Source organism: Euprymna scolopes, chromosome 5, assembly GCF_053919585.1.
Source record: "Euprymna scolopes isolate OS-2025 chromosome 5, ASM5391958v1, whole genome shotgun sequence".
Classification (NCBI taxonomy): Eukaryota; Metazoa; Mollusca; class Cephalopoda; order Sepiida; family Sepiolidae; genus Euprymna; species Euprymna scolopes.
The window spans coordinates 98,303,419-98,327,818 of record NC_136486.1 but is presented as its reverse complement, the minus strand read 5'-3'; the positions used below and the strand labels follow the sequence as shown (position 1 = coordinate 98,327,818).

At 33.1% G+C, this 24,400-nt stretch overlaps 1 protein-coding gene across 3 annotated transcripts in view; it reads right to left on the bottom strand.

Annotated features, from left to right (window-relative positions):
- Positions 1-24,400, bottom strand: part of LOC145276933 (multiple PDZ domain protein-like) — a 521,741-nt gene that overhangs the window by 309,700 nt on the left and 187,641 nt on the right. Inside the window, exon 1 of one of the 3 annotated variants that reach the window (XM_080128417.1) lies at positions 13,719-18,231. The exons of the other annotated variants lie outside the window; for them this stretch is intronic. The gene's annotated coding sequence lies outside the window, so the exon portion shown is untranslated. Of the gene's footprint in view, positions 1-13,718; positions 18,232-24,400 lie in introns of those variants that run through there. 3 annotated transcript variants of the gene reach the window in all.

The window sequence follows — 24,400 nt, the reverse complement described above, 5'->3', positions numbered from 1 at the left end:
AATAATGCTCAAGATGAGAATAGTAGTCTGAATAATCCAAATACGAAATTCTGATCAATTTACAACCAATATTAATAACCCCGTCAGTCTGTTTCACTGTCCACCAAACAGACACAATTAACCCTTATCCTCGAGTGGCCTTTGGGCCTTAAGTTTGGGCCTTTTTTTTTTCTTTCTTTAAAAAACGATGTCACCATACTAATAATCAGTAGGAGCTAACCTGAAGTAGCAGTATTGTTTGTAAACAAAAAACATTTTTCCCAGTGATTTTAATTAGTAATATATTAAGTGTGCAGTGTTTCGTTTTTTTGTTTGTTTTTTATGTTTTTTTTTTTTTAAACCAAGTTGGGATGGACGATGATTGTGGGTTGTGTTGGACTTTTTTTTTTAATAGATATGACAGCAATAACAGCGGACACCTACCTGCGATGACTCCCTTTTCTTCTTCCTACTATTAGCCAAGAATGTCGAGGGGGGTCGATACTTTTCGGAGTAGGGGGTATGCATTGCTCATATCCGTCTTTAATTTAAGGAACCACAACCGGTTATTTTGATAACTCGAGAATGTTGAAGGATGTTAGCAATGACAAGCTTTCGACCTCATTAGCGGATACTTAAACTCAAAATAACTATTATCCATAACAAGACGAGCCGATGTCAGTTGGTCTTATTACTGAGTGTAATCCATAATTCCGAATGCTCGCATGAGATCAGAGATTGAAACACGACTGCATTTATATCGCCATTAAATTTCCATTTTTACTACATTATTAATAGGTACACCCGGCGTTGTACCGTAACGAACAAGATTTATATATATATATATATATATATATATATATATATATATATATATATATATATGCACTTTAGTTTTTAGCTTTAAAACCAATATTATTAATTTCTACAACTTTCAAGTTAGAAACAAAATGAAATTAAAAAAAATATATATATTTGGATTTTTCGGATTATTATTCTTATCTTGCTTGTTATTTTTATAACGTTTCGACAGATATAACCTCCGATCTTTTTCAGGTGAGCCTTGTCTGTACAGAATTTAAAACTTAACCCTTTTTATTTAATCCATGGGGTTGAATTTCTCCATCAGTCGTTATCGGGTAGAAGTTTTGGCACTTTTACATTACACGGACGGCACCATTCTTTTGTGCGTTTCACTAAACTGTCGTCAAGTGGCGTTTCTCTCCATTCAAATTGTTTATCAATTTAAAAATTAAAGCTATAATATATTGTTGATCCTTCAACGGGTGCCACCGAAAAAAAAGAAGATCAAAACTATATTTTGCTACAATGACAATTTTACTTTAATTCCAAATGTTTCGGGGGGGGGGGAGCAATCCAATGTTGCTTTAATTCAAAAATTGTTTTATTAAAACTATATTTTCTTACACAGACTTTTCAATAAATGTTTTTACAATTATATATTGATACATTTTTATACAATAAATATTCTGGGTTTTCAAGTATTTTTGTGTTCGGAAAAGAAAAAAAAACAAAAAAAAAACGGGTTTGTTATTTACCGTGTTATCTGACCAAAAGAAAAAGGGCGCCGTCCATGTAATGCAGAAGTGCCGAAGTTTTAAGCAAAGACTGTTGGATATTAGTGACTGAAAGCTGGTGGACAAGTCAGGCATTGTACCAGATATGACTATTGCAGAAAGGATTGTAATGTTATTAACGATCCCATGAATAGCATTGAGGGGGAAGGCTCTTCTCTCTCTTTCTACAGGGCGTTCCCTATTTATCATTGATTTTTATTATCGATTTTCATTAACATCTAATATTTTAAAATGTTTTTCAGGCCTATATACATACATACATATATATATATATATATATATATATATATATATATATCGGCATGATATATATATATATATATATATATATATATATATATATATATATATATCGGCATGATATATATATATATATATATATATATATATATATCGGCATGATATATATATATATATATATATATATATATCGGCATGATATATATATATATATATCGGCATAATATATATATATATATATATATATATATATATATCGGCATGATATCTATATATATATATATATATATATATATATATATATCGGCATGATATATATATATATATATATATATATATATATCGGCATGATATATATATATATATATATATATATATATCGGCATGATATATATATATATATATATATATATATATATCGGCATGATATATATATATATATATATATATATATATATATATATATATATATATATATATACACACACACACATTATTATTATTATTATTATTATTATTATTATTTATTAAATATTTAATAAATATTTTTACATGTATAAAATATATTCATGGACAAGTGTTTCTGGATATAACACGTCATCAGCATGGATCATCCATCAACAAGGATCGAACTCACGACTACTAGACTACCAGCAATCTAGCATTTTACCAAGGAGGCACGATATCTTGTCAGCTTTCATGCATAATTTTTATCACTTAAATGTTTTTAAATAAGCAACGGTTCAAAACTGCTTATATATCGCTAAAAACGAACAACAATAAATCAACAGTACAAATGTTTTTCTGAGCTTTTGTAACACATTTACTTCCATTTTTTTTTTTTTTTTTTTTTTGTGAAAATCGCTCCTGACAAGATATGAAGCCAGTTGATGTAAGGAGTACTTCAAGGTCAAAAATTTGCCAATGATAAGTGTTAGATAGAATAGATGCTGACCCAGAAAACATCAATTTTCCCCTCTTTGTCAGAAACATAGCTTATGGAATGTGAGAACTAAAGAACAAAATAAGTGAGACAAGAGTTACGGGGTTGCCGAAAGTAAACACAAGATCCACTTTCTACTTTCCTTAAATTATGAGGTGGGGGTGGGGGGTGGGGGTCGAGTTAGTAAAAAAAAAACCTTCGAGATTCGAACCAGAAATAAGTGTCTGATCATATTTTCTCCATCGTTCTTCCTTACATCATTTTTTTTCAACTGAAAAACTGATGCGTTTTTTTTTGTTTTTTTTAATCGATCCGTTTTGAAAATAAATGTTACTGTTGTTGTCATTTGCATTTATTATATATACTAGCTGGCAGCCCGGCGTTGCCCCGTCGCACAATACACTTAAACATGATATTTTAATTTATGCAGATTGCATATGTATTATTATAGAATCACTCGTCTAATGATTATTATATGTTATGAGGAATAATTTTCCTGGTGAAGGAATTCATAAAAAAAAATTTAAAAAAAAAATGATAATGGCTTTCATAAAATTCTGTGTTTACAATATCACGTCAGCTGATATTTGGGCTTGGCGATGAATGCCCTGAAAAAGTCACTTCTGGTTAATGTTTAGTTTTAAAATATGCATATGAAGAAATGATTTGCAGCGATTCTAAAAAAAAAAAATGGTACCTCTTCTTTTATTATAAACTGAAATCATTAATAAGAAATAATTAAAATAAAATGTTGAGGTTCACCTGGGCTTGAACAGGAGGCATGTAGTCAAATGCTCTGCCACTAAGCTATATCGTCAGATTATAATATCTGGGTTTTTTTTTTTTTTAAGATAATAATAAATCTAGTTTTTTTTATTAAGAAATGATCTGCTGAAATTTTATATATATTTATATATAGACACACACACACACACACACACACACACACACTGCTGACAATTTTATATAATTCTAGCGAAATGGCACAGAAAATCATTAAGAAATGATCTGCTGAAATTTTATTATCTCCCTTGCTAGTGTAACGTAGAATGTTTCCCTGTAAAAATTCTTTTTTTTTTTTTCTATAAAGAGAGAAAAGCTATTTTTAAAACCGGAGTTTTTCGAGTTTCGATACTTATCAGATGAATTTCTGCACAAAATATATCTAAGAACACTGCCAGACATAAATTATCTTTGTGTGAAATTTGCAAAAAATAGGCTCAGCCGTTTCAGAACCTATGAGGAAGGAACTCACACACACACACACAAAGTGACTTTTATATGAGAGTAGATACACACACACACACACACACACACACACACACACACTGCTGACAATTTGATATAATTCTAGCGAAATGGCACAGGCTTCGAATAAGGGTAATGTCGATTGAAGAGTTATACAAGTCCGGAAAGTCATCAAGGAATATTGTTAAATCACTAAATGTTAACAGAATGTTTGGAGGAATTAAAAGCAATCATGTGATCTTCACTTCATGCTTTTATTAACTACTAGAGAGACCTATGGAAATTCCACAGTGGACTCTTTCATATGTAATATATTGAAAAATAAATATGTATGTACATATATCATTCAAACCTGGTAGTGTTTGAATATATGGTTAAGTGGCAGTTTTAGTCATTTAGAACTGCTTTAAAGCTTCACTGCTCACTCATTTTTCAACCAAATTTCAAACAATTATTACTTCTCAACTATGTTGCAAAAAAACATTTTCAATTTTCATTCAGTAAAACTAAAGTTATGATGAATTTACTGGTGTTCAAAATCGTAAAAATTCATAAGGAGGCGAGCGACGTTTTTTTTTTGTTTTTTTTAACTGATTTCCATAGCAACCACGTCGCTTCAGCGACTAGTGTTGCTACTAATTCACCGCTCTTGCAAAAAGAGAAGTAACAAGTGAAACAGAGAGAATGAAAGCAGACGAGTGCCGTACATTGTTTTACATATGTGTATGTTATGTTTAAACAAGACTGAAATTAAACAAAGAACAAGTGAATTTACTAGAAGCCTGGAAAAATCATGGATTACAATAGAAAAATGCGAGCATGAAAAGTAATATGGTTAAGCTTAAGCATGGAAAAGAAAAGGACAAGATATTCTAGTACAAAATATAAATTTATGATTTAAAATATTGCAGCATTAAGAATTTTTTTTTTAAATTCAATTTAACATTTTATAATCAATTCTTAATGCTGCAATATTTTAAGTTATAAATTTATATTTTTTACTAGAATATCTTGTCCTTTTCTTTTCCATGTTTAAACTTAACCATATTACTTTTCATGCTCGCATTTTTCTATTGTAATATATAATTTGAGTTCTTTTAGTTATAATCGAAGCCGAAACCAAAACTTATAAAGAATTCTTGGTAAAATTATTTATTACAAGAATTGGGAGTTCATAACAATCAGGCGACTTGGAAGAAAAAGATGCAAGTGTTGTACACAAAATAACACACGCACTATCGTATTAATATATAGATGTTTTTACATGTTTGGACTGGGCGTTGCTTGTGCTGAAAACGAGAATGAAGCCTCATTAATATTTCTAGACTGACATTAGCGAAGTGTTTTAAGGGAATTAATTTTTTTGTTTTGTACATTTTACATAATGTTGAAGTGCTATATTAAGATTTTGAGAGGTAATTCTACATCATTGAGAAAGTACCTTTTGTTTATAAATGGTGAAAGAGAGAAGGGATCAGTAATATTTTAAAACAGTTTCTTTTCATTCTTTACGATTATCAAAATATTAATACAATTTTTAAATTCTTATATTTTTATCCAGTTCTACATTCTACGATGTGACAAGCAACACGTCCTATACAACTAAGATAGTTACTGCTGGTATGCAGGCGGTAGATATCACATCTACAACATTAACTGAAATTAGCATACCAGCAGTAACTATCTTAGTTGTATAGGCGTTCTGCTAGATATTATAACCCTTTACTTATACAGAACTAAGGTTCAAATAGCGCTCAAAATGGACAAGCGTTAAGGTTAATTCAGAGCATATGAAGCAGAAGATTTTCGTCATTTTAGAGTTCAAGTGTGGTATTTTCTGTCTTCAGGAGTTTTGGTTGCATCATAAATTAGTTTAGCAATTTAAACAAAGCCAATTTGAGTATGATAACGCAGGTAAATAAAACTCAGGAAAAAAAAAATCAGAAACATAATTAGAGAAAGGTGCATTCCGGAATCGACAACAGAGAGAATCAAGACAGAATATAACAGGTGAATGAGAAAAGTTGAACAAGTATGAAACAAGAGGGGGAAGTTATTTCTGACACAAGTAATCTCAGTCATTCTCTTTTCATACATGGATGCATAAAGCAGATAAGCGCTTGTCATGCCTCTAGTTTAAAAAAAAAGAAAAAAAGAAAAAAGAAAAGAAGCTGTATAAGAACTTGTCTCATTAAAAATTATTTTATTTCAATAAAAACATTATTACATTTTGATTACTAGAAGGATTCGGAAGGAGTCAAAGTCATAAGAAGGCTAAGAATTAGAGTTGGATTTTTATTTATTGTTTTTTACAGACTAGCGGGGTGGGGGAGACCTTGGCAGTCGTAAAATATGCTAAAAAACGTAACATGTGGTCGCAGCCGAGATTGAACTCACTACACGAGTTTGTAGTGCAATTCAAGTCTTGTCGCTACCTCAATACTTGATGCTTCGCTAGGGTTATCAAGGATATTTTTTATCGTGACGCCATTACTAGGTAGGTTGCCTACCACGGCTCAAGAGAGCCCCATCTACTCTTGAGAGAAGGACAGACTCCACCAGTTTCCCAACCTGGTATTTTGCTTCGAGGTACATACAGCGCCTCACCTTCCTAAAGTGGCCACCCATCTGGTATGGGCCAGGCTCGACGATGTTTAACTTTGGTGTCAATGTGATTGTGCCGTAAAATATGCTAAAATATATTTTAATTCACGCAGATTTCGTATTTATTACTACAGACCATATTCTTTATTTTATATATATATATATAAAATAACGATTTCAAAAGTTAAAATAAAAACAAAAATGTCTTGGGTGCCATTAGCTAGAATCGACTGTATCTACCTTTCACTGTAAATCCAATCCGAAAAGCATATTTCTATCATATACATCTGGATGCAAGCTCCATGTACTTACTAAAAGAGGAAGAGACACCAATCTGCATACCATACCAAAAACCCTACACAGTGCGTCACATACTTTGAACAGATCACGAAAATAATCTAAAAGTGATCTTCAACGGGGTTGACCTAAATAAATCTATTTCTAATATCAACAAAGCTATAAAACAACACTGGCAGGGGCTTTGCCCGAGCGTAAAATACGTTTAAATATGATATTTTAATTTATCCAGATTTCGATATATTATTATAGAGTCGTGATTTCAAAAGTAAAAAAAAAAAAAAACGTATTTAGGTGCCATCAGTTACAATCGATATCGAAACTGTAGGATTCAAAGCTGGTGACGTTACCACTGTACCAACGTGACATGCATTTAAAATGATTAAAAATTTTAAATAAATTAAGATGAATGTATAAAATGTGTAACGATTTATTTTCAATTTGGGCCCATTTTTTACCCCTTAAAAACAATTTTAACCAACTAAAGACCTATAAAAGAACAGCCCATAAAAAATCCAATCATTTGAGGCCCCTAGCACCACCTTGCGACTTTTAGTTTTAGTTTTAGACAGAGTTTGAAAATATGGAGACAGACCGACAGACATATAGCCGTTTATATATTAGATATAGTCGAAAGTTCCCATCTGAAACATTAGTAACTTAACTTCCATCTATCCTACTACTACTAATGTTTCAGCATTACATAACTTATAAGAGGTTGATATACCATAGAACAAACAAAACCAAATACACATAAGGTTTAATATCATTATATTTGGATTTATTTTTTGTAAGAGAAAATAAAAATGGTGCAAGGGGTATTCTTCTAGTTTTATCTATAACTGAAGGCACATGTGCTCATGTCTTTCCCGAGAGTATTAGTGCTGATGTGAATGTAAGTGAAGGTTTATTTTGGGTGGGGCTTACAGCACAATTCAATGCTGCATGGGAACAAATTTCTTATGCAAACAAGGTCACCACTGAGACAAGCAGATGTTGTCATTTACCGTGCGATAGCGCATTGCAGGTGTCTGCCATAAATCACGCCCAAAAAAGGCTTTATCTAATCAACCCTTTGCAACGAGACAAACAAAAAGCGATAAAATAGGGCGAGATGAAGCATTTGTGGAAGTAGAATAATCGAAACAAAAAATGAAGTTCCAAAAATATCGTTTCCTATTTTCTCGGTCGATTAAGAAATTACATAAAAAAATTAAACTTCTTATTTATTTTTTTTTAAAGCAACAAATCTCGCTTTGGTAATTAAAAAAAAAAAAAAAAAAAAAAAAAAAAAACTGTTAAAGTATTCAAATTCAATATTCATAGCATACAAAGAAAAGATCCTCGAATTTTCTTTTCTGGCCAAAAACTTACTGCAGAACAAATATGCAATACACAATGATGTTGCTAGCTGGACGATCATATGAATATGACACTGTTGACCAGCCAATCACATTACGACACTACCAATCACCTGACAGCGATACTACCGGCTGGCCAATCACCCGACAAGGATACGGCCGGCTGGCCAATCACCCGACAAGGATACGGCCGGCTGGCCAATCACCCGACAAGGATACGGCTGGCTGGCCAATCACCCGACAAGGATACGGCCGGCTGGCCAATCACCCGACAAGAATACTGCTGGCTGCTCAATCACCCAACAAGGGGATACTGCCGGCTGCCCAATCACCCGACAAGGATACTGCTGGCTGCTCAATCACCCAACAAGGGGATACTGCCGGCTGCTCAATCACCCGACAAGGATACTGCCGGCTGCCCAATCACACTTGCTTCTCTCATTCCTGCCATCAAAAGGTCAGTCTTTTCCTGTTGTGATAAAAAAATAAAGGAAATGTCTAAATCATAGGTTACTAGTGAGGATTGAACTCACAACCTATGAGAAATAGAACATTTGGTTATTGCACTACCATGAGCAAATCCAGCTCAACAAGAAAAAGGTGACTCCACAAATTATCTGTATTCTCATTGGTCAAAAAGGAGTGAAACTCGATCAGAGCACTGCTTAGACGGACGTAAATGGAGCTCAATTTTACAGGATTAAAGCAAAAATAATTGACCAACCGAAAATAATGCATATTAAGGGGTGGGTGGGGTCATCCTTGGTTTAAAGCGGTAAAAATGTTTTAGCTAGAATTATCTCAGCAGCCACAATGCCACATTTACTCTAGGGACTGAAGATATCCCTAAATTTGTTGGAAATTTACTTTGCAAAATTACATTTATAAACAAAAATTCACTGGAATATGGCTAGGGTGGGTACAAAACAGCAACAAAAAATATAGTTTTTAGCTTTCTTTAATTTCTAGTAACATCTCAAATTTTAAATGATATCTCAAAGCTGTCAATATTATTTTAAAAAACATATACTCACTTTAATCTTAGTCCAAAAGTCAAGAAAATGTATTTTAGTTAGAGCTTCAGACATATTTTTGTTCCAATCAAAAGTAAATAACTTTGTATGGACAAATACAGAGTTATCCCCCACCTTTTAAAGATGGCAGCCATTTGAATATAATTTGACAAGTATTTTCTGGAAGGGATTAAATTAAATTACATTTTATTTTTAACAACATGCTCCAATGATCTACAAAAAAAAAAAATCCTGACAAACCAGATTTCAATATGAATTTTATAAGAATAAATCTATCAATGACAAAGACACGGTAAAGAGATCAACTTTACTTTATTTATCAGATGAAGATAAAATACGATAAATGGAAGAATATTTCTTAGGTTGGAGTAAAAGTTTAAAACTTCAAGAATTGAAATGTGAGTTGAGCATTTGAGCTAGCAGCTTTATACAACGCCGGACTTGTTACAAAATTAGATGACCCATGAAGTGTTGATATGCCATAAAACAACGAAATCGATACTGATATTCAAAATGTAAAACGTTTAAAAATGTTATATCTGAATTATAGATACATTTAACTCGTATTTAATCCGGAACATGTAACTGTATATCACATTCAGTCACTGAAATCTCAGTTCTAAAAGAAATCAGATATCAAGCCTTATGGCTTTAAGAGATAGCAACCATACGAAAAAGAAGGAAGTAAAAAAAAAAAAAAAAATGACAGAAACAGAAGAAAAATAAGAGAAACCGTTTTACCAATGCATGCTCTGCTGGTGATAATTTACAGTACCAACAGACTTTATGTGAACCATCTGTTACAATAGAATCGGTCTAGAATAAGGAGTAGGAGGATAGATCAGGGTGGGAGGGGGTTCTCCAAAACTTGTCTATGGCTTAATAATTTATATTTAACTAGCAAAGACCCATAGAAATTACACACTTAAAAGCAAATACGGTTTAATTTTATTATTCGTATGTCGCTGGAAAAATGGTTGAATCACTCTACCACTCCAGTAGTTATTTAACTGCCGATACAATCCTCTAACTGTATAAGAGCCAGATACATCCTAAAATGAAGTACTGTTGCTACAACTGGGCAGGAGCTACTCGACTTGCCCTAATCTACCTTGATAGAGTTCACAACCAGCTTCAAAACCTTGTAGATGATGCCCTTTTCTCTTCCCTGCAACCTCTTTCCCACAGAAGAGATGTTGCGAGTGTGTCTCTGCTTTATCGTTATTTTTATGGCAAATGCTTGACTGAACTCCAATTTATGGCTCCCCCCTTGCCAAACTTTCACAAAAACACTTGATTAGCTACAACCACTATATACAATTTTCCCCACTCTGTGCCTAAACCTAAATGTAGATTTCATGAACAAAGCTTCTTTTCTAGAACTGCCCGCCTGTGGAGCACTGTTTCGCTGGCCTGCTTCCCAGTTGAATACAACATGGTAGCCTTCAAATCCAATGTAAACAAGTTCTTGTTGAGCCGTCCCCATAAATAATCAAACACTACCCAATTTACTCTATTAACGATTACTACACTACCTCTATACATTCATTAACTTTTATCCTTGAGTTGCCTTCGGGCCTTGATAAGTAGTAACTCCCAAGTACAAATAAAATATATAAATTAAAAGAACCAAGATAATTCTTTTTTTTTTAATCTAGTAATCTAGAAAAAACGTTGGAGGTTTTAATCAAATTTTATATATATATATATATATATATATATATATAAATGATGGATACTCCCATCAATTTCGGCCCATGAGGTTCGCCACAACAACTAAGTTCTTCGGAAATCCACACAGATAACTTGTTCATAGTGGTGAACCATTTGTGTAGAACTAAGCACACTTTTTGGTACAACTGCTAACCTCAGTGGGTGCAATGACTGCCACAAGACAAAACATACAGTAGACCTCAGGTTTTACATCAGAGTCTCCTAAATGCATGTCTTAAAGACTGAGAATGCATCTCTCAGAGGATTAAATGCACGCCCAGAAATAACCTGGAAATTTCTACATCCCAGTGCGGTACATACAACATCTAACATTTCCAAATAGTCACCCAGGCTCATCGTTCTTTAGCTTTGGTGATCTGACGAAAACCGGCATATCAACGTAATTATACTGTGTGTGTGTATATATACATATAGTAATGAAATCAAAAGAATGTAGTGTTTACCTGATATACGCAATGGTAAACTATAATTTAATATAAATACCAGTATTTATATATAGATAATTTAATCCCAACTGAATAAAAAAGCTCGATATGCAATAGAGAGTAGAGCTTATTATAAGAGAAAGAAAATTAGTTTTTAATTTTCTTTCTCTTATATATATATATATATATATTTCTTAACTTATTTACATACTTGAAACTAATAGGCATATTGCTACTTGATTTTGCATTTCATAACAGATTGGCAAAGGAGAAAGATTCCCCGAAAAGTCTCATTCTCTAATGTTTGAGAAACAATGATTTCAAGTAAAAAAAAAAAAAAAAAAAAAAATTTTTTAATTTAATAGTAAAGTTGAGATCAAGAGAAAAATTTATGAAACCGGGAAAGGACAGGTACTCCAGCTAGTAGATTACTTAGAAATCTACAAATGAAGAAATACATAATGAAAAAAAGAAAAGAAAAAAAAAATGCTTTAACCTTGATTTTCTTTTCTTTTTCAAAAGATTCTTTGTTTACTCTAATTGAATTTAATTGTCACTTTGCTAAACAGAGAGGCACTTAGCGTTAATTAACCAAGTATTTGTAGAACAAATCACATAGCTCTCATTTATAAAGCAATCTTCATTAAACTAACTATACCTGTGGAAAGTCTGCAATGTTGGGATACCATGATACGAACATAGGCAAAGACAAATAATATTGATACACTTTGTTAATAATGATAAAAATATAATTATTCTTCGCTAGTGTTCATACTAATATCAATATACATATTCTGATAATATAACTGAATTTTAAGAAATAACATTTCTGAATTTTTGAGATGAGGATTGGTTGTTTGTATTATTTAGAATCTTCGGACTACTGTTCTCATCTTGAGTGTCATTTTCACAACGGTTCGGTCGGTTTAACTTCAAACCTTCTTCAGGTGCATCTTGCCAACCTTGGGAATGTTTCTGTCGAACTTGGGAATCTGGATGAAATTTCGAATGGAACCCTTTATTTGCTTCACGGGGGTCATATGCTCTCGTTCCGTCAGCCACAACTGGATAGAGGTCCTATGTCAAATTCAGAGTGGATATATCAAAATATAGCTACAGAGTTTCAAAAAGCAGACATTAAATAATACCACTTGTATTGATACAGTGTCATCAAGGATTCTATTACTTAAAAAAAAAAAAAAAAAAAAAAGAAAAACTCATTAAAAAATTAGGTTCAAATTTAGTATAAGACGATTTAATCAATAAGGGGAAAAATGTTTCAAACTAGAAATATAAAAAAAATAAAAGTAAATCGGTAAAGAACACAAAAAGAAAAAAAAACGTCTTAAATAATTGGAAATAGGTTAAAGGAGGGTGTTGTTTAACTTGATATTTGCTTTCTTCTTGCTTTTTTTTTTCTTGATTTCTACTTAGTACTTGAAATGGATTCGTCTAGCAGTTATTTTTTTAATTTTTTTTTATTTGTTTTATTTTCATTTTAACTCAATGACCTTTGAATGACAATACTGATTTGGATAATAAATCTTGTTTCTGAATTTTTGAGATGAGGATTGATTATTTGTATTATTCGGACTATTGTTCTCATCATGGTATAACGCATAAAGTACTAAATAAAATTCAGTTCTAATGACACTTCTGGAGGTTGAAAGTTCACTCCTCATTCCAGATGATACCAAGAATACAATTGAAAATTACTTAAGACTTCTACCCGGTTATGGCTACATGTTACGCCTATGGATTAAATAAAAGGTTCTGTTGGAAATTCCATGCAGATTCCCGAGTTTTACAAAATATACCTGATACTTATGAGTTAAAAACACATGGTATGAGCATAGTGTCTGCCCTGATATCTTACTCTATATGATAAGCAGTGTTCCAAAATTAATGCCTCCTATTTTTTTTTATTCCATCTGAATGGATCAGAGGGGATTGCAAATTGCATTGTTACATTGACTGAACTTAGCGAATTCATGAGCTGAAAGTTTCATCTTTCTATTCCAGATATTAACAGTATGAGACTAATATCGTAACCCCTGTCACAGACATGCATCAGAAGCAGAGATATGTCATTGGATTCTTTGCAAAAGTGTACTGAGAATGGTGAATATGTAGAGAAATAAATTCTGGAGCACGAAATTCGCTGATTTTAATGGTACATTTCCCATCTTCAGAGTTCTTTAACTCTCTGATTTAAAAATATATATATATAAGAATAAAATAATAGGAGGCTTTACCTTTCGAATTACCCTTGTAGCTTTCTGCAGAGCATGTTCATAATTATCTTGCTACCCCAGATTGGGCAATCCAGAACAAGTGACCGTCAAGCATTAATGTTGATCATGTACTTCAAAGTGAAGACAATCTTAAGTTTCTTTCGCTTCCTGATTGATTGCCTGTCATGACACAAAGCAGCTGTGTTAAAAGTCGATTGCTTGACATCTTGACAACATGGCCTCATAAAATTAATGTTGTCAAATCTAGAGTGGACATATCAAAGTATAACAGTGGAGTTTCAAAAAGCTAGTATTAAATAATACTGGCTGTTTCTATACAGTGTTGTCAGGGAGTCCTTTTCATTGACACAAAAAAATTCAATAAAAAAATGAGGTCTAAATTTAGTATAAGACGATTGGAGACATCATGGCTACCAGCGATTAAGGCTCTGGGTCCAAGTTACTATTTTACCTGATTAATCGTGATTTTTATTTTATTTTTTTTTTTATAAATAACTAGATGAATACCTGTCCCAAGATGGGTAAAATTACCCCCCCTCCTCGGACAAAACAGTTTTGCACTATTATGTTTCTGAATTTTCGAGATAAGGATTGGTTATTTGTGTTATTTGAAATCTTCAGACTACTTTTCTCATCTTGAGTGTCATTTTCACAACATTTTGGTCGATGAAACCTCCCACCTTCTTCAGGTGTATCTTGTTGGACTCTGTTTCTGTCAAGCTCGGGAATTTGGACGGAATTTCGCACTACTTTCAAGCTCCTTTACAAAGAACAAGATGAATATATGATACTAAACCGTATGTATAGAACCCTTATTCCAAATTTTGATTAAAATCCATTGCATGTGTTTGTTCTAGAAAATATCTAAAATTTAATCTTTTTGTGGTACATCTACTACAAAAGCAATAAATAGACAGGGTAAGGAAGGGTTAATGCAATGTCAAGGGTTTTTTTGTGGGGGGTTCATAATATGGACACACGCTCCCATTCAAAAATTGATATGTTTCATATTTGCATTCAATATTATCCATAGTCACCAAACAAAACTCCCTGAACTTTAATCTCTTCTTAAGACTGCTTAAACATATGCTTTAAATTTTAGACATTTTCTAGAATCAAAACCATGTAATATATTTCGATCAGAATTGGTATACGGGTTCTAGACATAACGTTTAATTGCATTATATGTTGATTTTAATCCTTGTAAAGGGTTATAAAAGTGGTGCAAAACCGTTCTGTTTGAGATATTCTTCTAGTTGAAATATATGTAGGGGGAAAAAACTTAAGACAAACACTAATTAACTCATATTTAGTAGAAGAACAGAAGACCCCAAATTATGCTCAACCTTGTATCACACCCAGTCTTGATGGAGAGGCAAGTAAATTTCATTTATTTCACAGCTTTGTATAAAAAAAAAAAAAAAAAAAAAGGCTCATTTATTTTATTTATTTGCGGATTGTTATCCTCATCTTCATAGTTGTTGCTTCATATTTCAGCCAACTCATCCTCTGACCTTCAGGTGATTAACCATAATGGGATAGGAATGCTGAGTCTTAACTGTATACCCGGTAATTACAGCCTTCCATAGTTTATTTTTGTTTCACCATATTTTAATCAAATAATCCTCTGACATGCTTTAGGTAGGATTGAAACCGCTATCTCCAGACAATGCTCACCTGGGACCGTAGAGAGACTCCATGCCTCTATCCACTGCGCCATGAGTATACAATTACAAGACTCAGCATTCCTATCCCGTCGCGGTTAATCACCTGAAGGTGGCCAGAGCTGGCCAACATGTGGTGAGAAAACAACAACTATGAAGATGAGGATAACAGTCCACAAAAAAATAAAATAAATACACAAATTGCTCAAAGGATTCAAATAAAAAATATATTTAAAAAAACTCATTAAAAATCAAAACACACTAGATGACTTTTTGACATTTGTCAATCCTACCTGACCCTGTATTTTTATTGCTTTTTATAAAACACTAATTTCCATCATGTTTGTTAATTTCTTTCACAGATTTGCCCTTGCTTTGTATAGTACCAGGTCACCCTTGGGCCAGGTATAGCACCTGATACCCCCCACCCCCACATTTGTTATTTGAAAGTGTTACTTCCACAAACAAGAAACGTCAACAGCAGGATGTGAACTTTTACTGACTTGCTCTAACAGAACAGACTATGGTAGCTAACATTGTGGTTTCAAGCATTTAATAGTTTCATTAATAGACAACTGTTTTGTTTTTTTGTTGTTTTGCTTTTTTTGTATTTTTTTTTTCATTTTTTTTCTTTGAAGATTATAATGCTGTGTATCGAGCAACCAAACCAGCAGCCAACATTCCCTTGCTTTTTATTGAAACCAACCAAGAGCTCTTTTTAGTATCCTCGTTGTTCCCTTAAGTGCAATTGTCTGGATTTCTTTTGCACTTGGTTCAACAGGAATATTAGTTAAGTAGGACTTTAGGTTCTTCTTCATAAGCCCTGTGGCACCTATAATAACTGGTATGATTGATATCTCCCTAAGATTCCAGTTTCTTTTCATATCATAAATGAGACCTTGATATTTGGTCTGTTTCTCCCTTTCAGCTCTGTTCAGACCTCCATCATTAGGGACATTCACTTCAACCAAGATTGCCACTTTCTCTGACTTATTCCATATAGCTATGTCAGGTTTGACAGCAGCATTTTCAAGTTAGGTGGCTGTCGGAATTATGTGGTCATAATGTATGGTATACAAGTCATTTCCAACTGTTCTTTCAGGTTGATGCTCCCAGGACTTGCTGCTACACTGGATGTTTATTTTTTTTACAGATGGTCCAATGGAGGTACTTACATACTCCGTGTCTTGCTGTGTAGTAGCCATCCCCCAAAAGAACTTGCAACTTGATACCAAATGACTCGCACTTTCTATTTCTTTGTGGCAGAATCTGTATCTGTTGTCATTGCTGAGACCTGCCATCTTCCTGAATGCATTGGTCATCAATCCCTGATATTGAGCAGCCATTATAACCCTTTCCTGATGTATTGACATGTGACTATGTAAGTGGCCTTAATCAGAGAAGCAGTAGGCTCATGTGGAAGTTATTTGCAAGTTAATATTCAGAAAAAAGTTGTCATTGTGGCGAGACAGATGGTCATCCTCTAAGAATAATATATTGTGGGGTATAAGGCATATTGTTGCATATTCACTAAATGGCTATACTGTCGTATATATGTAACGAAAGGTTCATCTGAATGTGTGTACGTGTCACTAAACGTCTATGGTGGTTTTTCACAGATTGAACCCTAACTTATGTTGCAGTCAAGGTGTGTGTTAACATTTTTTTTTTATTGTATAATTAACTTTTCTTTCACCCTTTAATCTTGCCGTATCGTTAGTAGTATCTCTTTGTGTGGTCGTGTGTGTGAACGTCTCTGTAAGTGTGTGCGTGTGTTGACAGTTAACAAACACATTTATTACCTAGTTTTTGCTGGTCAGCCTTTGAAAGATTTTCAGCAATTCTTGGAAAGAAAGATTTTGTATAAATGAAGATGTTTCAACTAGTGATGGGACGATTCCAATATTTTTCCCGATACTGATACAATTACCGATTCCGTATGAAATTACCGATTCCAATTATTTATAAATCTCTAAATATTTTAATATAAAGTTGTTATTTTGTCCCGATTACTGTAAAAGCACATCTTAAATGTGCATGTATTGTCTCAAATGTAAAAACACTTGTGAGGGTGTGATTTAGAAATTTTAGTTTTACTAGAAGTTTAAATCAATAAATATTTATTATTTTATTATTACTCCAAGCAATGGAAGACGTTTTATGAAAACAAAATAAAATAAAATAGATAATTAAAAGAATCGGTTTTGGCATCGGAAAATAGGCTCAAATTTTCCCAGATTCCGATACCGATTCAGATACCTCAAAAAGCTCTGATTTTTCCGATTCCAATTAATCATCCCAACACTAGTTCATACCGATTGGATATGTTTTGCAATTTTTAGATGAGGATTGATAATGCATATTATCTAGATTATTTTGATCTTAGTTTTTTGGCTGATGTAACCATGTACCTTGGCAATCATCATCATCTGAAGATTCTATTGTTGGCATTGGTTTCTCAGATATTTTTCTAACCAGAATTCTTTCTAGAAAGACATCGGGTACTTACAGGAGGAACCATGAGAAGGTTGCCAACATCCTAAGTAAAAGTGATTTTCGTGGAACGAACTGCATTCAAACTTGGAACATCCAGGTTGTCAGTCCGTGTTGTTAACCACTAGACCACAGTCAATGAAGATTGATGTTGCAATATTTTTTACTCATAATGTGTGTGTGTGGAGGGGATACGCCCCCTTCCCAGAGTTGGGAGATTCTATTTATAAATGCTAATATTAGGAACTGACAAATCAAATTAATTCATGTTCTGCTATTCAACCAATCAGAAACCAGAATTGCTCCATAAAAATTAAACCTTTTTAGCATTCCAGCACATTTTTTTTCATGCCAACATGAGAAGGATCCTTTGCTCTTTGGCTGCAAAATTATAAAGTCGAAGACCTGTACAGAACAGCTGTCCACTGAGAATTCGTCATCTCCAGGACTTGTATAGAATCGGAAACTCTTCTGAAACTAAACATGACTTATGACTCAAGAATTGATAATACATATTATCTGGATCGTTTTCATCAGTTATTCTTGCAATGTTTCGGCTGATGTAACTTTTAAACCTTCTTCAAGTGTATCTTCACAATCATAATCATGTTGTATAAATCTGAAGATTCTATTCTTGGCATTGGTTTCCCTGATATTTTTCTAACCAGAATTTTTTCTAGAAAAACATCGGGTACCGTAAGAAGGTTGCCAATAATCTAAGTAAAAGTGATTTTTTGTGGAACCATAAGATAAGAGATATTACTAAGATACAATGGAAGAAGGTCGGAGGTTACATTGGCTGAAACATTGTGAAAATAACACTGAAGATGAGAACAGTAATCGGAAGAACCTGAATAATACATTAATCCTCATCTTACTGAATCATATCAATGATCCGACAGTTTCATCAGACTTTACAGAAATAATAATTATCTGATAAAGATTTGGTAATCGAAACATGTGTAACGAATCAGATAAAACGGTAATAAAAATATATATGTTTCTGAATTTTTGAGATGAGGATTAATTGGAACACGTGTAATCAAGCAGATAAAATGGTAATTAAAAAAAAAATAAAAATATATATATATATATATATATATATATATATTTGCTCTGAAATAGTATTGAGTACTCTTCAGGTTTTTACTAATTACCATTTTTACTATATATATATATATATATATATATATATATATATATATATATATAATCAAACAATTTTAGAGGTAGATATGGAAACTGTATCTACACAAGATATAAAGAAAACATTGCCAAAATAGAAAATTTTCTTTGTTCTTAAAGATCCAGATACATCCTAAGATGGTGTATAGTTGCCACATCTGTGGAGGTGCCACCCCAAGCATTCTTTCTTGCCATTGACAAAGTACGAAATCTGTTAAAATCTATAACTTGGAGATGATCTTTGGTTCTTTAAAGTCTATTTCACACAGAAGAGATGGGTTTTTTTTTACTGTAACATTATTTCAATCTAAGATGCTCGACTGAGCTCCAGTTTTTGGCTCCCCCTTGTTAGACACTTGTGGTTGCAAAGCTTACTCTTTGATCCGCAAAATGAAAGAGGCTTAAAATCATTTCTTCACACATAGCTCTGCACATCAACTTGCATGAATAAAAAAAAAAAAACATTTCAATTTACAAGCAAACGAACATGAGTTGTTATCTTGCCAACAACGATGAGGAAATTATGGGTTAATACCTTTTCCAACAGTATCAGTGTGTACATGGTCACAATAGATCTGACTAGATTTGAACCTGGGATAGATGACTTCATAATTCATGAAGATATCTATTTGGCCAATCACACACACCACTTAACAGCGTACACATGCACTTACATACTTTATTAAAGATGGAATAGTCTAAGCTGCATATGAAGGAGGGGTGGATCACTTCTAGTTTTATATTTAGAATTAACGCACACACACATATATATATATATATATATATTAGATGTGTGTGTGTTATCAGGTGGATACATCTTAGGCACACCTCAACTAATATTTTAGTATTATTTTTTTTTCCTTATGCAAAAGAAATGAGGAAAGATAAATGTTTCTGCAACCAACTCAACCACGATTTCATGATAAATAGGTCAGCATATTTAGATGCCCTTTGGTGCAACTATTTAACATTACATATAATGAACATTCTGGAGATGGCCAGAGCTTCATACATAAACTATTTCACGTTTGCTTAAGAATAAGAATTTATATATATATATATATATATATATATATATATATATATATATATATTTTAGCCTGCGTGCCCGGCATTGCCCGAGTGTTTAGAGGTGTGTGTTGAGCAAAAAAAAAAAAAATGTGGTAGTAGGCAGGCAGGCTCGAATCCGTACTGCAAAGGAAAAGAACATAAAAAAAAAACGAGACGTCTTTGCTGTTGCACCAATCGCTAAACCAGAAGTGACATAGGTTTCAATTAAGGCTAGTCAATCGAAAAGAGGGGATTACTTTCAAAAATATAGGCGGGAAAAGCAACCCCTCCCTGTAGAAAAGTGCCTAGTTGAGGGTGAAGGAATTAATGTTTTTAGCCAAGTTTTCAATATTTATCGTCTGAAGGGTCGAGATTCAAAAGGATACTCATCTCATGAAAATCTGTCGACTCGGTCAAAAGTTTTAGGGAGACATGCAAACATACATACAAACATTTAAATAGTCGGGTGAGATTTATATTATAAATATATGAGTAATGGGACGATTCCAATATTCCCCCCCCCCCGATTCCGATTCTTTATAAATCTCATAATAAGATCTTTTTACTCCAATAGTTTCTTCCCCAGAACCGCTAGACTCTGGAATTCCATTCCAGGTCCCTGCTTCCCCAACAGTACTGACGTGCAGAAGTTCAAGTGTAACGTGAACCGACACCTTGCTGCCCAAATCCCTACATAGTACCCCAGTAGTTCTTGCCCCTGATAGTAGCCCCCTACACCAAAGTGGCAATTTGCCTTGTTTGGGGTGAAAATGTATAAAAAAAAAAAAAAAGTTAACTATAAAATGGTTATGTTTGCCCAGATTACTATTAAAAAAACAAAACACACACACACACACACACATCTTAAATGTGTAACATAAAAACACACTTGTGAGAGGGTGATCTATAGATTTTAGTTTTATTAGAAGTTTAAAATCAATAAATATTTACTATTTTATTAATGCTATCATCGGTGGAAGATTTTTCTTAAACCAAAATCAAATAAAAGGAAGATAAAGGAATCGTTTTGTCACTGGAAAATAACCACAAATTTTTCTGATTCTGATACCAATTCCCCAAAATGTTCTGATTCCGATTACACTAATATATAAGATAAAGCGTGAAATTACATAGGAACTTTATTATATTATCAAGTCAATAAGGGTTACAGAAAGAGGAATAAGAGTATAATTTTCTGCTTTAAATAATGAATCCAGTTCATGCAAGAACAAGAAAAAAGAATCTTCTCCCCCCCCCACCTCACCATCACTATCCATAAAATTATGTGCAATTTGTGAATATGAGTTTTTCAATCAGAATTACATCAGTTGTTTAGCTTTATGACATATCAACTCTTTTCTTTTTCTTTTAGTCATTTTGGTCAAAGTTGTGATGCTTCAAGTTCTTTATATCTTTAAACATTATTTCATGGTGTTTGGTAAAAGAAAATTATTGTGCAGGATTTTACTTTGCAGAACATGATTGAGTTTTGAAAAGGGATAGGTAAAAAATAACATCAATGTTTGGTGTATTTTAGGCCAGGAGGCCAGTATGTTCATTCAGACAGCCTAATCTGGCTGAACAGTAAAAAAATTTGAAAGCTGTAACAAATATTGCAAGCTGCCACCAAAACTACGACTAAGGAGAAATTGAGGTCTTTGTTGAAATCAATTCAAATTCCAGCTTCGGCATTAAAATATGTCTTGAGCAAGATTTTCTATTTTGTATAATTTTAGCATTCTCAACTGAAAATAATGGCAACAACGTTAATGCAAAAAAACAAAAACAAAACAAAAAAAACAAGCAGTAATAATATAGCGGTGGCATGTAAACTATAATGCAGGTGTCGATGATCATTGTGGAAAGAGAGAGAGCGGATGGTACGTCAATATTCAAGCATCAAGCTAACTGTGTTATATCATTTGTCTAATCTAACCGACCTTATGTTACCATAAAAATAGTTTAAAAAAAAAAAAAAATACTAGCATTTAAAAACAGGCCAGGGAGTTGAAATAAAATAATGAGAACAACAGATAAGAAAGAAGACACAAAGAGAATGAAAATATGCAATACATATCTTGCTTATGTAAAGGCGGGATGAGATGGGAGGGGGGGTATCTATTGACTGTAGGTTATGTTCGTTTGTAGGTTTATATCGGCGGCATTAAAAAGTGGGTCATTTTATTTATTTTTTTATTTTATTTTATTTTATTTTTTTTAAGTAGTTTAAAGTAGAGAAAAAGTGAGAGGGCAGGTACTATGTTCTAGAGAGATAATGGTTGCAGGGTTGTGGAGTTTGAAGGTATATGGTAAAGCTCCGAATCCTAGGATTCCAAAAATGTTCGACCTCAACAGCCAGGAGCCCAAATTATCTCACTGATTCCTTATTCTAAAGTCTTCCAATATTCAAAGTGTCCGTTGATTCTTTGAAGAGCTAGCATTTTATTTATTTGTCACTTTGAGTGAAAATGTTCGAAGAACTTCCGGTGGTTCATTTCCATGCCCGTTTGATCTAATTTTCTTTGTCTTTCCAGCAGCTCTATTTTTCTCGCAACTTCCAGACTCGTTACCAACAATAATTACAACCATATAATTACCTAAATACCAGGAACAACCCACTTGTTTTTTTTTTTGTTTTTTTTAAATTAAAACTAGTCGTATCTACTCAGTATTGCTCCGAGAATTTAGTGAAGATGATCATCGATATAGCAAAATAATTTTTTTTTTTAATGCGACTCCGACATGTAGCAAGTCAGAATCCTACTCCTTCCAAAGCTCTGAATCAGAGAGGACAGAGTTTAATTAATGAGAAGCGTGTTTCTAACAATAACCATTACTGAACACAAGGTCACGAGGAGCGCCCTTACAGCATTCAATAATAATCTCACCACCTGGTGACCTGGTGTCACATCCATCCCTCATGGGGAGGCAAGTAAAATAAAGGGATGGAATGAACACAGTATAATCTATAAGAGAGACAATGGAAGAAGGGAAAGAATAGTGTAAAAGAAAGGAGAGGAGAGAGAACAGGGTTTCCCAAATTGGGCTCTACGGAGCCCCGGGGCTCCAGAAGCCTTTTCTTAAAGAGAACCAAATGCTTCAATGGAAAAATTAAATGATTGCAGACATTTACCTATTGATCTTTTTTTTACTAGAAAGAGATATGATACATAACTACAAGTGTAAAAGAGTTTCAACGTTTACCTCTCTAAAATACTAACCTGGAATTATATATATATATATATATATATATATATATATATATATATATATATGAATGAATGATTAAAATCAGTCTGTTATATAAATTATCTTCAAAAACTCAGTCTCCAACAAAAGACTTCAGTTGCGCAATCATCTGACCTATTATAGGAATGCCATGATGTAACAGTCAATCTGAGGCAATTTCATAGTCTGTGCCTGTATTTATTATCCTCATTATTGAAATACTTGGATAATGAATTCTTCGTCTATTAAATAAGTGAATGCATAAGCAACATTAGGTAGCAGTTGGAGAAGGATGGCAAGTGTAATCTTTGTTATACAGAAATACAATATATTTTATTGGCAACGGCTTTTTGATTTCTATATTTGCAGACAGGAAAAAAAAAAATAGCCACTACGAAATGGCTAAGATAAGAATTACTTTTACATGAATAAAAAAAATCAATACATCAAGTGATGGGTTTTATACACAATTTTTTTTTTCTTTCTTTCAAGGTGAACTGCTCATAGCACGAATGAAAAAAAAAAATCAATTTTATTATTTCTACAAAGTCAACCTGTGAAAATTTTAGAAAGTTATATGCCTCCGTTCAGTCTCAAGAGTCAATGGATACCCATTGTAAAGTTAGTTGCACGTGTGGTTGTGCGGCAAGGGTTGTGCAATCCCCAACCACACATCTCCTGAATCGGCACTGTTTCAGTCCAGTGGCAAGAAGATATATCAGATGACTGGAAACAATGCTGAGGTAAGCGGAGAGCACATACAGCACCTGGAATTCCCAAATGGTAACCCATTTTAGTACTGACCAGGCTCAACGTTGCTTAACTTCAATGATCTAATGAGAACCGGTGTAAATTATGCCGCATTAAGAGTTAAAAATGCTAATAAATCCTAATGCCTCTCCAGACATTTACTGATACACACATGTCACAAGTTATCAGAAAATCTCTTAAATTTGTTTCTGCTTCCCGTCTCTATTCAAGGGCAGTAACTCATTTGTCATCTCACATTAATTAACAAAGACATCACAGTAGGCTTGGCTTATTTATTTAATGGGAATTCTA